At 42.7% G+C, this 22,035-nt stretch overlaps 1 protein-coding gene across 1 annotated transcript in view; it reads right to left on the bottom strand.

The window, feature by feature from the left end:
- The window catches only part of dab1a (DAB adaptor protein 1a), a 226,543-nt gene extending 211,151 nt beyond the window's left edge, over positions 1-15,392 (bottom strand). The window contains exon 1 of the mRNA XM_085263877.1: positions 15,033-15,392. The gene's annotated coding sequence lies outside the window, so the exon portion shown is untranslated. The remainder of the gene's footprint in view (positions 1-15,032) is intronic.
- Positions 15,393-22,035: the final 6,643 nt, after the last annotated feature.

Below are 22,035 nucleotides of genomic sequence, written 5' to 3'. Positions count from 1 at the left end.
TATTTAAGTAAAGTGACCTCAAACCAGTTTGAGATGAGTGCACAACTCAGTTTTCAGTGAGTTGTGCACTCAGAGATGCACTTGTGCTTACCTTGGTTTTAACACTTGGCCATTGTCCTCTGACGTCTTCCACTGACACAGCATTTTTCCCAGCAAATTACAGCACACTGGATATTTTTGTCTTTTTGTGACAATTCTATGCAAACCCTAGAGATGGTTGTGAGGGATGATCCCAGCAGATTACTAGTTTCTGAAACACTCAGACCAGCCCATCTGACACAACCAACCAGGCCACATTCAAATAAATCATCCATCTTCCCAATTTTGATCTGAATTGTTCGTCTAATTCAACTAGATGCATTAGGGCGCTATCATATCAGATATGATTGGTTTATTAGATACTTGTGCTAACGAGCAACTGAACAGGTGTACCTAATAAAGTGGCTGGTGAGTGTAGCTGTTTGTGTCTCCATTCTTACAGACAGGCTTTGTAATGTCCATGGATTGTCCTCACTGTCAGCTCTGCAAACGACATAATTCTATATTTCACTTCATTTGTCTGCCTCATTCACAAGGCTCTTCGATTTTCAGCCATGTCTTGTCACAGTGAAAGCTGCAGCTGTCACGGTACTGGGTCGTGTTTGAGTTTTTTTATGTATCTTTTGTATTCATTTGTGTTCTAGTTTAGCTCATCTAGTTAATTTCTAGGTTGCAGTTTAGTCCTTTGTTTTTTAGTTGTTTCTGTCATCTCCCCCCGTATTGTCTACCTGTCGTGTTTCATGTCTGCGTGGTCCTTGTTGTCAAGTTCGTGTCATGTCTATGTCTCCATGTTTCTTGTTTTATTTTTGGAAGAGTCTGGTGTTCTTTGTTCATTGTATTTAGTTTCACTGCCCCTGTCCTGTCATTAGGTTCACGTGTGTCAGCTGTTCTTCTTCATGTGTTTCCACTTTCCCCCGATCATCCCTGTGGGTATTCGTGTCGTCTGTGTACCTCCCCTCTGGTCAACTTAAGTGTTTTTCAGGATTCTGTGCAGTTCTTGTTAGCCATTTGGTTTATGTTGTTTTTCATGCATCTGCACAGCATTCTGTTCACAGTGATCATAGTTATTCCTGTCAGTCATGTTAGTGTTTTTCCAGTTTAGCTTTCTGGTTAGTTACGGTCTCTGTCCCTGTTACGTTTTGTCTACTCCCCTCTGTATCAGCCCAAATAAAGGCTCGCTTTCAGTTTAAGTACACTCCCGTCTCCTCACCTGTGTTCGCACCTGGACCCACAACACACACCTCCGCACGGTCTGTCTCCACACACCGTAACAGTAGCAAACTGCTGGCACAGCCACTATGCCTGCAGGGAGTGGAAAGAGGGCAGTGCGCACGCACACAATGGTTCAACTAATCAGTTACTCAGCTAATTGTTTGAGATGTGATCTAGACTCCGTTAACATATTATACTGTGGTGTTTTTGCCTTTACCTCATCCACTACATTCAAATGCAAAATGATCTCACTGGGCATCATTACATGGATCTATAGTAAGTACACCAGAAGAGAAATAATGAAACACCATCAACCAGGCAAAGTGGGCAGCAATCCATAGGCCCCAGACCACCAAGGGCTCCAAAAGACCCAAATTTACTTGATGTTTATTAGCTTTGGGTAATTTAAATAACTGCACAAAAATTACCAGTCAATTACATCAATTCAAGTGGCCCATGCAGTGTTGGTAATTTTATGCCTTTCTCTTTTTAAGGGCCCTGAGTGTACATAGTACACATACCTAATTAAAGTGTCATTTTATGAAATTAACACAATAGGGGACACCAATCAATTTTCACCCAGAGCCACCTCCTAACAAGTTAATCTGGTCCTGTAGGCATGTGGACTGCTGTGTGCACATGTGGGAGAACACACACGCCATAGTAAAGTACACAGATCTATACACCTTGGCACATATACCCTCCTCCTTTCATTCTCACCCTAACTGGGTCAATCCACCATCTATCTACTCTGCTGGGGGAGGGAGGAGGAGACAAGGGTTTGCTGAAATGGAGGAAGCAAACACCAGAAAAAGCTGCCTCACTGGGAATGATTCCACTGCTGGTAAATCTAGGACAGCTGAACAAAGGAAGTGAGGATGGAAGGAGGTAAGGAAGGAAACAAAACAATAATGGGTACCAGAGTGCCATCAGAATGTAAAAGTTAGAAAGTAAAAAGCATAAAAGCACAAGGTGAGGCAATGATGAGAGGGTAGAGGGCAGGATGAGAGAAGAGAGAGGCTGTGGAGAGGACAGTGGTTTCATTAGTGAGATTGATTAGATGAATGGAGAAGCTAACAGCCTCTCTGCTCTTTAGCTAAATGCCATCTCTGGGCCTATCAGCACCGGCTCCAACAACAACACATAAATTAGAGAGAGAGAGGAACAGACAGAAAGAGAGCACAATCATCATCATGAAGCACACACAGCAGATTATGTCTGCGGAGGTCTGAGATCACGAACAACAGCAAACAGCTGATCACCTCATTTCTTTGCAGGAATGCAAGCAACGGCATGGGCATGCTTTCTGTGCATCTCCATCTGTGTTTCCAAATGTGTTTGTGAAAAGGTGGTTGGAAAACTCAAGCCTGCCCCTGATTTTACTCACTTCACTAATCTGCATACTATGATCGCCCACACTTACACACACAGACACACACACACACACACACACAATTACTAATGACATTCACCCATCCTGAGGGCTTCTTTCTAAAATGTTGCCTTTTACATGGAAACCTAACAAGTGTGAAATTAGAAAGGTTACCAAATAATTTGCACACACACAATAACAAAGCGTGTGGCAGGAACTGGAGCTCAGATGGGGAGGAATTCCTAATTGAAAAAGCCTCTTCCTTCCAGGAGTCTGCTGCTGAGGAAAGACAGCACAATAAGGTAATTAAAAAAAGTCTGAGTGATGCGGCAGGGTTTATCTCAGGATTGTCACACGCTGACTGATAGGAATTTACATAAACAAATCATATTTTCTGCCTTATTAACTGCATGTGAAAATGTTTTTGTGAAGTAGAAAACCAAATACTAAGAACTACAATTAGTGTGTAGAAAAGCCTTCTTCTTTTTAATCCTCCCTTCTTGCTCCTTTGTCAGGAAACAGCTTTCCCACTGAAGTGTCTAAGTATGGTGCAAGGACATTCTCTACAGAGATCAATACAGTACAGCTCCTGATATCGTACAAGGCCATGCTCCTAATCTAATGCAACCTCGCGTTAAGCATTATTCTTGTTGAATTTGTAATTAAAATAAAAGTTGCTGTTGACATTTTAGATTTCTTCCTATATGCAACACAAATGTACACAAGTGCAGATATATTTCCCACAAGTTTATCGGCTTTATCTACTCCTGAAACTACCTCAGCTAAAAGGAATGCACCAATCAATGTAATTCAATAATTCTACCTGTGCTTTTCCTGCTTTAGTCAAACTGTCTGCTGTTTAACAATTTTACTCTTTCCAATAAATCCCCCCGTGCTCTCTACTCCATCCTCATCCGTTTCACTTCAGAATATTTACAGTGCACGAGCCTCATTGTCTATTCACACTGCTTGTCATTTGAGTAGTCTCAGTCTGTCAACCAGGTGATGTTGCTTCATTCATCAATTTCTCCAACTTTATGAAGCAAACAAGCACAGGGACTTCAAGCAGAATCTTTACACGACAAGTTTTCTCTTATTTTGTGTGAAAAATCAAGTGTTTAAAGTACATGTGGTTTAATAATGATACCGACAACCTACTGCGGTGTACTGTTGTATAGACACATATTCCCAACCAAGAATATTCACATTTTCACAGGTACCATGAAATATAGGTTAATTACAGGTACAAACCTATATTTAAAGAGGGATGAAACCACTGTGACACCTCACATTGGCTTCTGAATTGTGAATTTTAAAGCATGCACTTTACTGTCCTCATATTAATGCATTCATTTTAGAACTTTATTCACCAAAACAACGAAACACAAAGTACACACGGTTCGATATTTTTTCGATACAAAAAAATGTTCATGCCTTTTTAATTTGTCATTTATTAAAATTATAAATATATATTTTAACTCAAAAGTACAGTTTTTAAATGTAATGTTGCTGAAACAACATAATAATAAAAAAAATTTAAAAAAATCTATCTGATCAAGAAATCACTCATCTTTGGAAAACAGAGTTTATTACAGAGAAATGGCTCTTTCCAAAATAAAAGCTATACTATACGCTTCTTCTGGGCTATATTCTCAGCAGCATATTAAACATATCAGGTTCCCATAAGGAGAATCATGTGCTAACGGCTGTCTAAATGACTCGGGTAAAGTCGGGTAAAATGACATTAACGCCATAATGTGGCAAATCTCCGTTAACGAGTTACCGCGGATCGCCCCGTGCGTGGGGCTGGACGGCGTCAGCACGTTAACAAGCTAACTGCACTAACGCACTAGTTCCCACCAATGTAATTGAGCATTGCGTGGCACATCCAACATACTGTTTTACTTTTGTCCATGACGCGCTTACCTTCAGGGTCATACTTCACATGAAAACCAAAATAGTTCCAAACGCCAGATCTGAATGAGGGTGGGGGAGGTTCAATTTCGCGTTGAGGCATTTGCTATGTTGCAACGAGCGCTCGACAGTGCAGCCTAGGCGGAGTAGTCGAACGCAGATCCACTGAGCTCTCAACACAGACAGCATCATCAGAAAGTTGATAAAATAAATTAAAAATTTTGTATTGTTCAATACATATGCGTACCGAACCGAAAGCACTGTATCGAACGGTTCAATACCGATACGAGTATTGTTGCACCCCTACTATCTATCTATCTAAATATATTTGCTGAACAACATGGAAACCTCTGGATACAGCTTCAAGTAGCAGCTTTCAGTACATCTGCATTGGCTTCAATTATAATTCATCAGAGGTTTTAACTTTTAATGACTTTTATTAAAAGCTTTTGATCCCAGATTGTCTTTGGCTTACGAGAAAGTGTTTGTGAGAGAATAAATAATTCGATTTTCTTTATTTTTTTAAGGATATGGTTAATTGCAGAGCTACATCAGCTGGGTGTGAGACAGGGGATATACAGTAACATCTGCTCGGAGGCACTGACAGTCACCAGTAGGCTGACTCTCCCCAGCTATCTTCACCTTTCTACTTCCCCTCTCATCATTTTCACTCAGGAAGGAGCACAGTTTGCTCTATTAAATCTGTAATGAGATGCAAATACGATGCAAATCCCTCCCAGAGGAGTGGACTGCTGCAGGGAGGCTATCTGATGTCAGCGTTCAAGAGAGAACCACCGCCTCAGGAAGAAACACAGAAGAGAGTGGATGTGTGTCTTAAGAGTGTGCACATGTCTGCAAACGTATCGGAGATGGGGAAAAGGCAAAGCGGTTGAAAAGCGGCTAGGGCATTGATTGCAGCTGTAGAAAAATGTTTTTGATTTATCTTGGACACAGGAGCAGAGTGGGACCTTCAGTATCACTGCATGGCAGAAAAATTCAGTCGCAGAAAAATAATACCCTCAATCTGTCCTCTGTACAGCTCCAGATAGGAGGCTGGAAGAGAGAGAGAGAGGGAGGGAGAGAGAAGCGAAGCCAGAAAGAAAGAAATATAAGGGAAAAGATGGAGATTGGGAGGGGGAGTCAAGGATGCAGCCATGCCTGTTGACAAGAGAAAAATACACCTTTCAGAGAGAAATAAAGCTTCACCTCCCTCACTGCTGCATTCCCTCTGACATAGCAACTCATCTGGCCTCGCCACGCTCACACCGCAGAAAGAGAGGAAGGGACAGCGAGGGAGGGAAGGAGGAGGAGGAGAGACAGGAACCAACACAAAAAAGAGAAAAGGAACGTACATCAATCTGCTTTTCTCACATCAGCGGTGAAACTATGTTTGCCTCTAACACACACTCACATCATTCTTCCAATGCGTGCACTGTTGTATTGAATTTCGACCTACTACATCTATGCTTTTCAGAGATATGAACCTTGAGGCAGACTCTTGGCATCAGTCCTGTGCATGTGCTCTGCCTCATCCACCTCACTGTCCAACTGTCCACCATCTTTTTTCCTTCCGTACCAGTTAAAGCTAAGCCGTGGCTCAGAGATAAATATATAAAGTTGAAGCTGGACACGAACATACACTTTCCATCTCTCTCCTCACCCTCGCACACTTACTAGAAAAAGAAAAACCCAAAGGGACCAAAGATGGTGATGAACCTGTGCTATTTTTAGCTGTAAACATAAAAATAGCATGTTTAAACCCCCAACACAGTAGGTTTTACTGACCCAGTATGACACATTTATGATTTACAGATGGCAATGATTTAATAGCACCTAAAGTCTGTAAACAGATATCTGCTTATGAATATGCAGAATCTCGAATGTATTTTCAGCAACATAACATAATGACTCAGAATAAGTATGTAAAATAAGGTTATTGGATGGAAAATTTAAAGCTCTGTTCATCACACAGCCACAAAGTTAAGTAATGTTTCTAGTAACTACATATATACTGTTTTGCATATAGTCATGTGGAGAGAGCAGTGACCAGCGAAGTGAGTTTCATCATTTAAGAGGGACATATGTGCATGTCTATAGCTACATTTCTCACAAATATTTTGTTTTTATGGAATATGTAGTTAATTGTGACTCTATTACACCTACAGGGCTGTTCATTCCAGTATTGGCAAAAATAGAATGGTAAGACACTGCAGTGTTATTTTCAGCATTAGGGCAGAAATAAGAGGGCGTAAAGGAAAGGATTTTGGAGACATTCTGATCATTATACTCCCAACATACCTATTTGGTCTTTTCACCTTCACTGTCAAACCCAGTGGTTATAGTTGTGTATTCAAAGCACACAATCTGCTGCACTACATTGCATTGAATTGCAAAGGACAACTCACACAGCCCGAACGGTGCTGTCAGACATGGCATCGCAGACAGCACGAAATGCAAAGTACAGAACAAGTCTGACTACACATAACTGTGCAAACACATACGCACACATTCATACATGCAAAAGCACACTGCTGATGTCTATTCTCGTGTGGATCTGAAATGTAGCTAAAGCTCTGCAACTCTAGCATATACTGGATTTAATGCGACAATGCTCAGTAAACAAGGTGAAAACACAGTAAGATAATGCAGTAACACTGTGAAAACCACCCGACCGTCACATTTTGAATGACACACCTAATGCTGCCCTGCACCTTCCTCTCTTCTATTTCTACTCTTCCTTATAAGCAGTAATGAAAACCCATTAAACTGCTTTGGACTGCAGTCTCTTCCTTTTTCCAGGCTGATAAAGAAGACGCACAACTCTGAGTTGGTTCCTGGGGCCATGGTCGAGTGAGCTGCACTCAGACACCTGCTGCTCATTAACGACAACAGGCAAAGGTGACCACTTCAATCAGGATATTAAGACTGGGAATGAAATGGGCAGAGAAGGTACATCGGGGGGAGGACAAAAAAAAAATGGAGGAGACGATTGAGTGTTTTTCTTTGGCTTTGTGCCCAGATGCGGTGTTGTGTCCCTCACCCAAGCTCAGCTGCAAATTTCCTAGCATTCAGGTGTGTGTGCACGCTTGCCCTGTCCACCTGACATCTCTTAACAGTAATAATGTATTCCCTCCTATTAATATGTTATGGATCAGCGAGTGTATTATCGATCGGCCAGCTCAGCTATATAGTTACCCTGGTCCGCTGCGCCCTCCACTTTCTCTCTTCACCACTGAGGTATCTCCTGTGTTAAACCTCCTGATAGAATACCCTTTGTCTTACAACCTTTCCTCACTACTTTTCTTCCATTTAATTTTTTTTTTTTTTTTTTTTTTTAAACAGGAACTCAGAAGTGCACACTCATCGTACTTATCATCTTGCATAAGCACTGATCAATAAACAGGTAAAAACAACATACTCTTGACCTTTGCGCTTGTGGGCATTGCACTAAAAAAAAAATCTACCAACTGATGATTCAAGGAATATAATAATGATGAAATTTACTGGTTCCAGCTCAAACCAGAAGAGTTTGGTGCCTTAAAAAAGAAATCTATATTTGGATTGAGTACCATTTGTTTACCAATCATTGTTCACTGCTTGGACTGACAACATACAGGCATCATCTTGGGTTCAGATTCCGATTTCATAGACTTAACTGAAAAAATGAATCTACAGGGTGGACCATTTATATGGATACACCGAAATAACATGGGAATGTTTGGTGATATTAAAGTCCTGTTTGTGGCACATTAGTATATGTGAGGGGGCAAACTCCTCAAAATGGGTGGTGACCATGGTGGCCAATTAGAAGTCAGCCATCTTGGATACAACTTTGGTTTTTTTCAATAGGAAGAGGGCCATGTGACACATCAAACTTATTGGTAATGTCACAAGAAAAACAATGATGTGCTTGGTTTCAACGTAACTTTATTCTATCATGAGTTATTTACAAGTTTCTCTTTGTTCACAGCCATTGATTGACATGTCGAAGAGGTTAACACGTGAGGAGCGGATCGAAATCGTGTTGATATCTGGTGAACGCAGTAACCAGGTCATTGCAGAAGATTTCAATGCAAGACACCCTATGAGACCACCCATCTCCCATGCTACAGTTAGCAAACTGCTTGCTAAGTTTCGTGAAACTGGTTCAGTGTTGGATTTGCCAAAATGTGGACGCAAGAAAACTGTCACTAATGAAGAAACATCAGTGGCTGTCCTAGCTTCATTCAGCAAGAGCCCACAGCGTAGCACTCGCCACATGTCACTGGAGAGTGGCATTAGTCGAACATCCCTTCGGCGGATATTAGCTACTCACAAATGGCACCCTTACAAACTCTAACTACTGCAGCATCTCAACGAGGACGACCCAGATCGGCGCACAGAATTTGCAGAATGGGCAAAACAAAAATTGGAACAGGACCCTCAGTTCACGCAGAAGATTTTATTCAGTGATGAGTCAAACTTTTATGTGAATGATGAAGTTAACAAACAAAACCACCGCTATTGGTCTGACACTAACCCACATTGGATCGATCCCTCCAAGACTGTTGGAACAACAAAAGTGATGGTTTGGTGTGGTATATGGGGTACAACGATAGTGGGTCCATTCTTCATTAATGGAAACCTCAAGGCCACTGGATATTTGAAATTGCTACATGATGATGTGTTTCCCTCTGTATGCACTGAAGCTGGCACGTTCCCTGAGTTTTTCCAGCAAGATGGTGCACCACCACATTATGGGTGCCAGGTCCGAGCATTCCTAGATGAACAGTTTCCTGGAAAGTGGATTGGTCGTCGTGGGCCAGTTGAATGGCCCCCAAGGTCTCCCAATCTGACCCCCTTAGACTTTTATCTTTGTGGTCATCTAAAGGCAATTGTCTATGGTGTGAAGATAGGAGATGTGCAGCACCTGAAACTACGGATACTGGATGCCTGTGCTGGCATTTCTCCTGCGGTGTTGCTATCAGTGTGTGAAGAGTGGGAGAAGAGGGTGGCATTGACAATCCAACACAATGGGCAGCACATTGAACACATTTTATAAGCGGTCAGAAACTTGTAAATAACTCATGAAAGAATAAAGTTACGTTGAAGCCAAGCACACCATTGTTTTTCTTGTGACATTACCAATAAGTTTGATGTGTCACATGGCCCTCTTCCTATCGAAAAAAACCAAAGTTGTATCCAAGATGGCCGACTTCTAATTGGCCACCATGGTCACCACCCATCTTGAGGAGTTTGCCCCCTCACATATACTAATGTGACACAAACAGGACTTTAATATCACCAACCACTCCCATTTTATCAGGGTGTATCCATATAAATGGCCCACCCTGTACATTAATCAATATTTGTTTAGCTGGTGAAAAATATCAGTAATTAAGACAAAAAAAAAAAAGAGAGCAGCCTTCATCATTTGTATATGGTGTAAACTCAAAAGAGAGGGAGAGAGTTATAGTTAATAGTTAACAGTACACATTTACTGCTTGTAATCTATCAATGAAGCTTTGTTTTAGACAGTAGGTAAAATGAGCAATTCAATGAAACGTATCACAATTACCTGTGTAAAAAGAAGACAAATAATCAAAATGTTAATTAACAGTGAAAATAATGACTAAAAATATCCCTATATTAATTATTATGTAAAGAGAAAAATTCTCCTATAATAAAGAGAAGTATACTCTGCCAATACTGTAATCATCTCCTCTCCAGAAAGAAGACAGTATATGTGTTCACTGACGCAACTAACACAACATATTCCAGCACCATAATTGATGTTTACGTTTCTACTGCAATGCATTTCACTTACACACTCCTTTGGATCAGTCTGAAAATTAAAAAAACAACAACAACAAAAAACAATTAGCGTGCATATTTATTGCTGCACCAACATTATTTCTAAACGTCAGTCTCGGAGGGAAGCCAACCCTCTCTTTTCTATTAACAGGTTTTGTTCTGCTCCAATAGTACTTTTCTAAAAGTCAATGCTGGCTCAAGGAGTCCAGAGCAGAAAGTTCTCAAACTTATAAACAGTTCTCACAAGTAGAAATGTACAAAGCACTCGAGGTTAAACAATTATTGCATTACATTTAGAGAATGGACCAGCCGCAGACTGGAACTGGACAATTTGCAGTATTCTTTTTTTGTACCAATACCAGCACCTCTCAAAATATGGAAAATGAGACCACACTTCATCTATATACAGTGGTCCTTCACTATAACGCGGTTCACCTTTTGCAGCCTCGCTGTTTCGCAGATTTTCTTTGTGCAATTATGCACAAAAATAAATACTTTTAACAGCACATTGTGTTCTGCGTCATGATTGGCTGTAGACCACTGTCAATCAATCTCCTCCATGCTGTGTCTCCTGTACAGTACAGAATGTGTTCTGCTTGTCAAATTTACATAAATCTTCAATTGCCAAAATTCTGCTTCTGAAGTGCTGTACTGCATGTTTATATGTTTTGTCCCCAACGAACACAACAATTTCGACGAAACGTTTTGCAGCATCAAAGGCACCTGCGATAGCACCAAAAGGGCAGAGGAAGATGCTAACCATCTCACAAAAAGTTGGACATCTGGACATGCTAAAGAAAGGCAGAAGTTACTGTATTTTTGGGATTATAAGGCGCATTAAGCGAAACAAAACAGTCAGATAAGTCATACTTTACTCAACTCATTCTTTTTGCTTCCTCTACTTCCATATCATTGATTCATTAATGTTGAATACTCTCTCAGCTGCTCTATTCCCATGTTCTGGACCTGAAAACAGGGTTTGATCTTTGTTTCATTGTATAATACTGGACTTATTTTTCTACCAAGGTTTGAACTTTGAGGGTGTTTAAACAAGAGAGAAAAGTGTGAAAATGTTCATGCCTGTCTGAGAAAAGTGTATAAAGTGTGTAGTGAGGGGTTTTACAGCCTTAAAACATCTATAATAATTGTAAAAAATAAAGCTGGCTACTTCACGGATTTCACCTATCGGGGGTTATTTTTAAAACGTGACTCTCGCTATAAACGAGGGACCACTGTATAGCATTATTTTAAGGCTTTTTTAAATGCAACTTCAATATCTGTAAACTCTTTGCCACCTACCTTGGGACATTACAGTTTTCAAAATACATCCAAAAGAAATCTAAACTCATAACCATAAGCTATTAAACTGCATCACTCCCATACACACACCAACACACTTCACGCACACCAGGACCCATGACATTCATAAGAGGAAATGAAAAAGAGCTTTGTCCTGTCCTGGGCACTGCCATGCAAGACAGTGATTGTGTTGAGTCAATGTGATTACCTGGGAGTCACTCTCTGGAGGGAAACGCTGCTGAGTTATCACAGTCTTATTATTCCCAAACTAATATCATAGCCTGCCAATCACTTGCTTGCCTTTCTTAACCACATGCTGACAGGTGTGGTGTTGCACACATACTGTATGAGAGGCATAAACACACATAGACAGGAGTAGTTTTAAACCGAAATGCATCCATATAGATCTGCACATGGTGAGAAGTAATAGAATGCGCAGAGAATGAATGAATGCACCCAGACACACGTACAATCACTCAACCACACAGGCTGCAAGCCAGCAGACATTCACACGCAAACTTCCTCAAAGGGCCCCAGGGTGAGGAGAATCGTCCTCTTCATCTGAAGTAGGGAGGAAGCCCATTGGCCAAATTAGATTGTGCCATTTCCTGACGGAGTTAAGCATCAATCTGCAGCACTGTGCAGTGATTCGCAGTGACCTTGGCCTATCACAGCACAGTGTCTGGGAATGCTCAGAGAGGCTCTTAATCAGACCTGGGGCCTATGATGACATTACTCAGCCTTTATCTCTCTACACACGTCCCACTGTTTCTCTGTATGTCTGTCTCCCAATCTGCCTATTCCATTCGTTGCCTCTCAGCTCCAGGATGAGGAGGTGGCTCTACAGCTCAAATGGACGCTTACTTAACCTGACCTCTGGATGTAATCCTTGTCCATTGATCCAATTCTACGCTGAGCGTTTGCCCTCACAATGCTGACCAAACACAGAAAACGTTTGCCCTTTCGTATCAAATCTGACCTATTTCACTCATTCCACTCAACAGGTACATCAACAGGTCAGTTTCTGCATCCCGTCCAGCATCCATCCTCAGACAACACATGCATAAAGGACCATCCCTTAAGCAATACACACTCATCCTCAATCCAGGGCTACTGCAGGCCATATGTGAATGATGAGACTGTGCTGAGATGGAGATAAATGAGCCTTCATTACAGCCATGATAGCACAAAGCAGCACCAGAGAGAGGGATGGAAGAAGAGAAGCTTTCTTTTTTTCATCTCACCCTTCCCTCATTTACCACGACCAAGGTTCTTAACACATAAAGGACACAAAAGGACACAGTACATTTGATAAATATGTGCATTCATAGAGCCGTCACCTATATATACACATAAATACCATAAAAAAATGTGCATTTATATTGCTTATTTATGCGCCTTCACATGTATTTACAGTTCTTTAAAGCAAACTTCATCCATAGAGTCTATATAGCAAACGCCTACGTGGTAAATGGAATTCTCTGTCAGGACCTATCAAGGAAAAGCTTTGCCTTCACATGGATAACACACTTCTGCAAACATACACACATTTGTGTACGCATAACTTTCTCATTCCCACAGCCATGCTGCATGCCAAATGAATACAGTAAAAGCATACCGTTTTAGGTACATTTGGCCCATTTGATGATTGAAAGAGATTTGTAAAATCCAAGATATAAAAAGCCTGTCTCTTTGTTGGCAGACAGTGTAAGGAGAATGTAATTACATTTTTCCTCTCTTGGTTTAACAAATGATGTTCTGCTGTACGAAGGGTACAAAGTTATGAGAGCTGCATAGCACCTGTACGCACATTCAGACACACTTGTACACAGAAAATGTAGCACAACAAACAATGTGATATTACAGCTGCCAGTACAACACAATAGACCTCTGTTTTTTTTTCACACAAAGTAATATTACCACTCATATCCACTCTACATCAGCGCCAATTTTCACTGTGCCAATTTTGAGCTATAGAAATAGAGGAGCAAGCCAGAATTTTAATAACCTCAAGACTAGCAAAAGCCCAGGAGAGCGTACGTATATGTGGAAGTAGATAAGTGTGTGCCGGCTGCTGAGTCACGGATCCGTCTGAGCCAGTTCTCAATAGGTCAAAGTCAAGATGTTACCTAAGAAAGACATGATGGGTTGTCAAAAAGGAAAAAGGAAACGAAATAACAGATACTGAATGAGACCATCCTCAAGGCATGCAGACCAAGCCTTTCATTCTCCCTCATGCACCCACAGTACATGTCCCCTTAGGCCTCAAGTTCAGGCTTTGGCTGCTGAACAAACAAATGCACACACAAAAGAGACACAAAAGAAATTACTGATACACTCGACTGGCTCTAAGCCAATCGAATGACTTGCATATTCTGTCTTGGATATCCCCACCTAGCTGAGTGTACAATGTAGAAATTTAGTGCTAAAAACGTCCAAAATGAGTGATTTAACTTTTTAAAAATGAGCTTGGAGAAGAGGTTTTCTCAACATGGGCTCTGCAGCACTGATCCTGTACTGCTCAGGTGCCGCTGAGCAAACATGACAAAATGAATAAAAGGAAGGTGTAGCCAGAAAGAGAAAAAGCACCACCACTTGGCTATCCATCATGCAGCATTGCACCTTATGACTGAGGTACAGTCACTCCACTCAACTAATCTGATATCGGCTCAAAATATTTTCAGCTTTGTACCTTTTTATCTGGCAACAAGTCCTGTAGTGAGACAATACTCTAATACATTTAATCTTTTCATAATGAACACTCCTACATATCAGTACCCCAAAAAATAACTAATACTATGATATTACTGTACAGAAGTACTAAATTACATTAATTAAAAGACGCACAGATGCTCCCAAATATCTGTGAGAGCATACTTCTCTAGCCTGCAACCTTGAGGCAGCGCCCAGCCCAAAGTGATGGATATTCTGATACAGACGTTTTTCTTGCCAGCCAAGTCCAAGCCAGTGAGAAAAAACACACACACAAACACGTCTGTCATCCTCGCTGAGCAATGGCTGGCACAACATACATCTCCCTCTCTCTCCTGTTCCATCCATCTCCAGTATTCTCCATTTATATTTCCTCTGCTCTCCTCATATCAGCATCTCTATATCTGACTTCTGTAAGGATGTATTCATCTACAACATGTCACAGAAGAATATCTCCCTCTTAATGCTTATCTACTACTCTTACAACTCCTCTCCTGAGCTTTGTACTTCTTAGTTAACTTGAACACTTGCACTGAATTTCAGTATGAAAATAACATGCTGCTGCAAAGAAATAAAGTCTATTTAACTCATATAAGGTATCCTCTCTACTTAGTCACTCACAGCCTCCGAATACAAATTCAAACACAGAGCAGACTCTCTCTTACTCATCCCTTTAAGTGCTGACACACACCTGATGGATCCTCCGCTTAGTCCCGTTCCTCCTCCTCTGCTTTGCCACCACACCACGAAGGTCACTCCCGGCCCACTGTCGCTCTTCCTTCTCCTGTTTTCCTCTCCTCTTACTATCTGTCCTTCTCCTCCTCTCTCTGCTTTGGTCAGAAAGAGAGAGAAGAAAATCCTTCCACAGACAGGAAATCCTCAGCTAGAGACAGAGACACTTAAAGATTGTAAAGCCTAGCTGCCGCTGAAATACACAGGAGCTGCTGACTGACTGAGCTGTTAAAGTGCTGGAGGGAGGCTAGCGTGGCTACGATACGGTCTGCACCACAGCAGTGTACAGACACATGAGCAGCCAGAAAGCTCAGAGAGTCGCTAGCTCAAAGCTCACCGCAGCAGAGCTCCGAGTCAGCAACCTAGCCCCCCACCCTCCCCTCCTGCCTGGCTCACTCTTGCTCTGCCGCTGCCCCCCTCCTTTCCTCTTGCACAGTTACCACATTCCACCTAATAGCAGAATCCTCTCTTCCTCACTTTCTTCTTCATTTAACTAAAGTATACATCACTCTCATCCCCAGCTCAGGCATTTCCCTTCAATCAGACAAGAAAATCCTGCAGCTGAGATGTAGGTAAAATCTTATCTTCTCACTAATATATCTTCAAGGCAAGATTGTGTTAGTGAACACAGGATGAAAAGGACACCTTAAAAGCACCAAGAAGAAAGTCAAAAACCTGTTTCTCTCTTTTCTTCTTTCGGCTCCTCCCTTTAGGAGTTATCACAGTCGATGATCTGCCTTCATCGTACCCTATCCCCAGCATCCTCTTCTGTCACACCAATCCTCTCCGTGTCCACCTTTACTAGATCCATGAATTTTCTCCTTGAATTGTTTACCTCTTTTCCGCATGTCTGGCTAACTTTGTCTCTGAACTACTCAACCTGAGTTGTCCCTCTGATATATTAATTTCTCCTCCTCATCCCCAATAAAAATCTTATCACCTTGACCATTTTGTAAACCCTCCCTTTCACTGTTGCTACAATCCTTCAGTCAAATGTGTTTAACTATACATTTTGTTTCTTTTTGAAACAGCAACATGCACCTACCAAGCAATCATCTCATGCGAACATGTCCATAAGACCATTTTCACTCTTTTGCTAAAGGTAAAATAAAGATTAAGTTCAAGTTTGGGAGTTTTAGTCACCTCTTCAAGTGATTTTACGCTCTTACTTTGTTCTCTTTTTCTCTACTATAATGATTACTTGTCAGTGAGTGAAATTTTAGTTGGAATAAAAACCTGCAGACTGTGGGCTGTCTATTGATTGTGAAGTTCTCTGTCTGCCTTTAAAGAAATAAAAAGACATTTCATTTAAACTTGGCCAGTAACCCCTTCAAGTTAGTTTCCTTCCAACTGCTATTTTGTAAACATGTTCTGAAAATCTCTTCTTACAACTTGCACTTGTGCATTTGTAATGTGCGCTGGATCTTCTTCAGTGTGTCGAAACAGCAACCAATCGACTTCACTTTGGGGAAAAGTAGAAAGTTGAGTGGAGCCAAATTTGGCAAGAAGGTCAGTTGGTGAGTGAAGATTCAATTGGTGCGGCCAATGGAAGCATGTAATGCCACTCTTTGAGTTAAAAATGCTCCGTCAGATGTCTCATAACAATACAGTAAACCCTTTGGGCATCAATTCACGGTACATAACCCAGTGCATGTCAAAAATTGATGAGCATGCTTCTGAATGATGTTTCACTAAAATCTTCTGTTTGATCTGACACCAATATCAGCAACAGTCTTAACAGCATTACAGTTGTGTCAAGAAGATGCTGCTAAAAAAGTACTGCCCAAGCAGACTACCTGGAAGAAGAGATCAGCCAGATCTAAATGAGACAAGATTTTCATTTTTTATGGGCATACTTGTAGAACTGTATGATCACAGCTATTTGTCCATACCCCTAGCTGATTTCTACCAAATATTTTTTATACAAAGACAGAGATACAGAGATGAAAAAAAACCCCCAAAACAGTTCTGTTCAGCTCAGATACTCTTTTTTTTGCTTACCTTTTAACACAAATAAGCAACATACAGATCACAAAAAACCATATACAGTCAAGAAGACAGCAATAAAAGAGGGACACAGTGGCCCCAGATTAATCTAAATCCACACACCACCACCTTCACCCCCACTATTTATCATTTAAAGTATTCATCCTCTCCAAACCTAATGCCCTGACAAAGACAAGCTTATTCAGCCCTCCTTAACACACAGATTAGCCACAGACAGACTACACACACTGAGACCCACATAGTGGAGTGGAAAGAGATGAACACATAAAGAGTGGGAGGGGAAGTCAAGTGGAGCATTGCCCATTGGGGAAAAAAAGAGCAATCCAGGAAAAAGAGACTGCAGTCACTGTATCAGAAAGGCTCACTTTGGACAGGTGTTGGAAAATCAATAATTTACCAAAATTCTGTCTGTTGTTATGACAGGCACTAAGCAGTGCAGTACAAAATAATACTGCAATATCTTTTGTTTTTAGAGTCATAATGTCAATTATGACATCATACATTTAACACCATTTCAAGGCAGGAAACACTATTTGAGGCTTTGAGGACACACAGTGACTACAATTTAATTTAAACCTCAAGTGGTAACATTGTGGTATATGACTTCAGTCTTAAGTAAACTAAATGATTGTTTCTTACTGACTGAAATAGCATTTATTTTGGAAACTAATTGATAGTCGCTTTAGCCAACACAGTGAACGCTAATATTTATGCCTAAAAACAGCAGTTCTTTAAAACGGACATCTAGACATCACAGAAAAAGTAAGCATGCCATGCTACAAATACTGGCTCGTCTATACATTTGTTCATTTCCTAACATGTCCCAGCCAAGTTGCACACACGTAATTTTTGGACGATTTGGGGAGAACTAGGTCAGAATATTTTCCACAGCTCTCACATGTTGCACACAGTCGGTCCGCTTTAGACAAATTCGCACCACTGGGAATACTATGTGCAGTTTAAACAAGGTAGCTGCCTGGGTAGATTGTGCAGGACACACGGCACCCACTCTCTTAATGTAAATGCAACACTCGGACTATCAGTTGCAATATTCTTCGCAATCTAGCATAACACTGCACTGAATATTTGATCTGTCACAGGCATCTCTGTGGCGTAGGTACTATAGACAGAATGAAAGATGGACACAGACATCAAGATGTCAGCCACTGGTTTTGAACTTCAAGCTTCAACCTTAGTGTTTTGGAATCCTTTTTACTTTTTGGCATCATGGAGTGCTAAATAACGCTAACTTGGTAGGCAAGCTGCCTTAATCAACTATACAGGTGCAATGCAAAAACAGAAATATGACCTCATTAGTGTTGAGTGACAGACTTATAAATTACTAGATTTAGATATTTCACTCACTAAAACTGCTGCACTTCTTGGACGGTGTAGCGCTCACACTAAGCCATATTGTGTACCAGATAATTCCAGATAAAAATGCTTCAAAAGGCACCAACAGCATAAACACAGCAAAGAGGTCCAGTTTAATAAGTTAATAGTGGAGGCGAAATCTGGGAGAAGCTGATCAGCTTTAGGTATCTGAATTGGCACACCTATCAATATGGCTATCCCCCTAGAGGCCAAATGAGGCTGTAAATGACCTTTTTTTAATGCTGTACAGTTGGGCATTTTAATTTGGGTGTTTATAGAGATTTGGAGTCTGTCATGGCTAGACGGTCCTCACTGATCGTCTTGCCAATTTGTTGTGGTGTTTGTGTGTACTATGTCGTGTTCTCCTCTCCATCCTGGGCATGTGTTTTTCTGCTGGAACATGTACTTCCGGAAGCCGTGGCACGGAACGGCAGTTGACCGGAGGGGAATGTACTTAGCTAGAATCATCGCACCTGTGCAGAATTACCTTGCCAGCGCAGACCTATTTAACGGGGCGATTGAGTCACAACCAACGCTGGAACGTTGAACTAAACCGGGTAGCGTAGTCATGATTAGCATACCCGGTTTGTGAAGGAGAGGACGTTTCGTTATTGAGCGTGTGTTTTTTCTCATCTGCCTCCAGGGTTCAAGGATTGGAGGAGGAGCCGGCACCAGGAGTTGTTGTGGATTATTACTGCACTGTCACCGTGAGGAGAGGTCGCCGTATCACTGCACTGCCCTTTTTTGGATTATAGACTTGAACTGTTAACTCACCTTTTTCACTGTAAATAAATCCACTGTCATTCTGCAAGGAGTCTCGCACCTGAGTCCTTTAATCCAATTCACCATGACAGAACGTTCCAGCCAAGTGGACTCAGCGGACTCGGCACCTTGGCGGCGCGAGCTGTCGCTCCAGGCGGCGCTACTAGAACGCCATGAGAACATGTTACAACATTTCTCCAAGGAGCAATCAGCGCTAATCCAGGTTGTGACAGAGCTAAAAGGTATGTTGCTATCTCCACCTGGAGCTGCTGGGGGGCCTTTACCAGTGCCACCTCCGATCAACGTCGCTGCTGCTTGCCCACTGCCCCCCTCCCCTCCTCCGCCACGGCGTGAACATTTGTTGCCAGTCCCAGAAAAATTTTCCGGAGATTTGGACAAGAGTCGGGGTTTTTTAATGCAGTGTGCCCTCACGTTTAGGCAGCAGCCTCAGGCTTACGCCACTGATTGTTCTAAAATCACCCTGATGGTGGAGCTGTTGACAGGTCGAGCCTTGCAGTGGGCACAAGCGGTCCTAAACTCCCAGCCTCAGATTTCCTACACTGATTTTTTGAGCAAATTTCGAAGTGTTTTTGATAAAGGAACTAACCCTGACAGTGCGGCACATAGGATGTTTGTTTTGAAACAGGGCCGGAGGAGTGTCGCTGACTTTTCGGTGGATTTTTGGATTCTTGCTGAGGAGACTGGTTGGGAGGAGATGGCGCTCCGGGGAGCTTTCTTGAACAGTCTGAACGAGGGACTGAAGCGTGAGTTGGCTTCCAAAGAATTGCCTAAAACCTTGAGTGCGTTGATTAATTTATGTATTAAGTTGGACGATCACCTTCGGGAGTTCAGCAAGCGGACACCGGGAGGCGCTGGGTGGCGGACTGGATTACCGGCCCTGGAGTGGAAGGGGACGGACCCGCGGTCAGCGGAAGAGGAGGAGCAGCCGATGCAGTTAGGCGGAGCACGGTTGAGCTCCACAGATTGGAGGAAGAGACGCCAGACGGGTGAGTGTTTTGCATGTGGAAAGAAGGGACATTTTGCTGACGCATGCCCCTCTCGGGGAAACGACCAGGCCCGTCAGTAGCTGTGGGAGTACTGACGGGTGCGACCATGAATGTTGCTCCCCATCTGAGTTGTCCTGCTAAGTTGGTTTTTCAATCTCACACTTACCAGTGCCGTGCATTAGTGGACTCTGGAGCTGAACAAAATTTTTTGGATGAATCGCTCGCTAGGCAGTTGGGCTTCCCCGCGGTTCCTCTCCGGGAGCCTCTTCAGGTTTCAGCTCTTAACGGCAGCCCGTTAGCGGCAATAACCCATCGCACTGTCGATCTGACTTTAGTTCTTTCTGGTAACCATGTTGAGAGAGTTTCCCTGTTTCTGTTTAAAGCCCCCGGCACCCCATTGGTCTTGGGGTTCCCATGGCTCAAACAGCACAATCCGCAGATCGACTGGGCTCAGGGACGCGTGACAGGCTGGAGCGAGTGGTGCCATGAACATTGTTTACGTGCAGCGGTGCCCAGTTTAGTGCCCCTAAATCCGGCGGCTCAGGTGAAGGCACCCGATCTCTCAGCCGTCCCTCCAGAGTACCACGACCTGGCTCAAGTATTCAGCAAAGACCTAGCAGTGTCTCTCCCGCCTCATCGCCCTTATGATTGCGGGATAGATCTGCACCCTGGCGCCCCATTACCCACTAGCCGGCTTTACAGCATCTCAAGGCCTGAACGTGAGACGATGGAGCGCTACATTACAGACTCTCTCGCTGCCGGCTTAATTCGCCCATCTACATCCCCTTTGGGGGCTGGATTCTTCTTTGTACAGAAGAAGGACGGGTCTCTCCGCCCCTGTATTGATTTTCGGGGCCTGAACAAGATCACCGTCAAGAACAGATATCCCCTCCCTCTTCTTGTCTCAGCGTTTGAACTACTCCAAGGGGCGACTATCTTCTCCAAACTCGATCTCCGTAATGCATACCACCTGGTTCGTGTTCGTGAGGGGGATGAATGGAAGACTGCGTTTAACACCCATTTGGGGCACTTCGAATATCTGGTCATGCCATTCGGACTCACCAACGCCCCCGCTGTCTTCCAAGCAATGGTTAATGATGTGCTGCGTGACTTTATTAATCATTTTGTGTTTGTCTATTTAGACGACATTCTCATCTTCTCTAAGACTCGAGCCGAACATGTGAAACAGGTGCGACTGGTGCTGCAGCGTCTGCTGGAAAATCGACTGTTCGTCAAGGGTGAGAAATGCCAGTTTCATGTTCAGTCTGTGCCGTTTTTGGGGTTTATTGTGGAGGAGGGGCAGCTACGAGCCGATCCTGCTAAGGTGAAGGCAGTGGTGGAGTGGCCCGAACCCAAGACGCGTCGAGAACTACAAAGGTTTATTGGGTTCGCCAACTTTTACAGGAGGTTCATCAGGAACTTTAGCCAGGTGGTTTCTCCCCTCACACAACTCACTTCTCCCAAACTGCCCTTTCTATGGTCTAGTTCCGCGCAGCAGGCATTTGCTCGTTTGAAACAACTGTTTTCCTCTGCTCCCATTTTGATCCAGGCTGACCTCACCCGACCATTTGTGGTGGAAGTGGACGCATCGGATTCGGGGGTAGGGGCCGTTCTCTCCCAGCGGGTGGGTGGCAAGCTGCATCCATGTGCCTACTTCTCTCGACGGCTGACCCAAGCGGAACAGAATTACGACGTGGGCGATCGGGAGCTCCTCGCCATTAAGCTGGCCCTGGAGGAATGGAGGCACTGGTTGGAGGGAAGTGAACACCCCGTTGTGGTTTGGACGGACCATAAGAACTTGGCGTATATCCA

This window comes from Mchenga conophoros, linkage group LG23 (genome assembly GCF_057382185.1).
Source record: "Mchenga conophoros isolate Kocher_MC1m ecotype Shallow Benthic linkage group LG23, M_conophoros_male_GT1.1, whole genome shotgun sequence".
Lineage (NCBI taxonomy): Eukaryota > Metazoa > Chordata > Actinopteri > Cichliformes > Cichlidae > Mchenga > Mchenga conophoros.
Note: the sequence above shows the minus strand (reverse complement) of the source record. Positions and strands in the feature narration are given on the sequence as shown.